We start from the raw sequence: 1,687 nt of genomic DNA on the forward strand, positions 1-1,687 counted from the left end.
TACAGCAGACGCTGCGGGGGATACATTGATTATTCCTGGGTTGTGCTTTCCTGCTTAATTACCCGATCCGCTACGCTTACGGGGACGGGGGTGTCCATTGTTCCCTTAGTCAAAATGGGAATTGTGCGGGGCTTCTCAGGATGGCTGCGGCACACCTTAAAATGACACTTTTTATTTATTTATTTTTTTAAGAAACCCCGCTGTTGAAAGATAAACTGCCTTCCGTGTTGGGGATGAGTAGGCTCCCCATGAAAATCTCTGTTTAGCCTGTCAGAGATAAGTTCGTTTTGCGTGCAACAATGTCTAATTTACATTCTCTGTTTCTGCAGCTGAAATCACTGACATTTTTCGGCATGAAAAGTTGAGCAGAACTCCTTTTGCTCCTTTCGTGACTAAAATGAGCCTCGCGTCGCCTGCTTTCAGATGGCAGAGTGATTAGAGACGCGGAGCATATTCTCTCCCCTGTGGCACTGAAAATAGGAAGGAACTGGGAATTTTGCACAGCCTTAGCCGTGAGAGCAGCGAGCATCAAAAAGGAGAGAGAGCACCCAGCCCTGTGCAATCCCAGAGCCCATCCGCAGCGCTAAGGTCACGGCCGGTGTGAAGCCAAGGTGCTGCCACTCCCCTGCCTGCCTGCGAGAATCAGGCAGATGTTGGGGGAAAAAAAAAGCAAATCTGATGTGCGTTTGTTTTCGCAGAGCGGCGGGACCTCACGGAGACCCTCGAGAAGGCTCTGCCGGCAGCCAGGAGCTGCAGGAACCAGCCGTGGGCTCGGTCTGTTCTCCCCACCAGGAACACAAGGTCTGCCCTCAGCCTCACCAGCAGCAAGCAGGAGAAAGAACCGAGATTTTTTTCTCTTTTTTTTTTTTTTCCTTGCCTGTAATATTTTAAAAGACAGTGAGTTCTGAAACTTGGGGAAACTAACTTGTGACTCTACGGGTCACCTCCAGAAGATGGTGTTTAGTAGGGAGGTTTCCCTCCTTCTGTGCCCTACCACCGCCAGCAGCAACCTCATCTCCATGTTTTGTTCATCGTATTTTATTAAAAACTAATTGGTACGGAGATATTCCCAGAGTCTCAATGTATTTTCTCAGACAGTAGGGATAAGGCAGGCAACGCAAGGGGAAGTTGCTTATAAACACAGTCACATGTAGCCTCAGAGCTCTTTGAAACCTTTGGCTGGAAAAAGCCAACCAACCTCAAACAACTATTCTGCTTTGAATCGCCACCTCCTTGCTGGTACATGAAGCCATTCTAATGAAAAAGGCAAAATTAATGCTTGCATTAGGGATATATCACTGGTTTCTCTGAAGGGCTGATAGCAGAGGTTTAATAAAAAACCTTAGAACTTCTGCTAAACTTCCGAGAATTGCCTCAAATGGTTCTTGTTCAGTGAAACATCTGAAGTCTACTTCTCAACACTTACTGTATGTGCTGTAATAAAGCTCTGTTTCACTGCATAAATTTAACAGACTGAGTTGATAATCTGACAAAACGATTAATCCTGAACTCCCAAGGTAGACAGCATCTTTTTATTATTGGGAGAAACTTTGGAGAGTGTATCTGGAAGCCTAAATGGTGCCAATTGTCTTCAGCAGGTTACAGTGAGGAGACCAAAAAGAATGTCTTCAGGATCAAATCTGTCATTCCAGTTTTCCTGACTAATGGCTGAAAGTTAGGTTGTAAA

General features: G+C 45.6%; 1 long non-coding RNA gene across 1 annotated transcript; it reads left to right on the forward strand.

The window, feature by feature from the left end:
- The first annotated feature begins 11 nt into the window (after positions 1-11).
- LOC106901625 lies at positions 12-1,460 on the forward strand. The gene is made up of 2 exons (XR_001414333.1): positions 12-611; positions 699-1,460. It is a non-coding gene; the product is annotated as an uncharacterized LOC106901625 (long non-coding RNA).
- The last annotated feature ends 227 nt before the right edge of the window (positions 1,461-1,687 follow it).

The sequence above is a fragment of the Calidris pugnax genome, unplaced genomic scaffold (assembly GCF_001431845.1).
Source record: "Calidris pugnax isolate Ruff unplaced genomic scaffold, ASM143184v1 scaffold219, whole genome shotgun sequence".
Taxonomy (NCBI): Eukaryota; Metazoa; Chordata; class Aves; order Charadriiformes; family Scolopacidae; genus Calidris; species Calidris pugnax.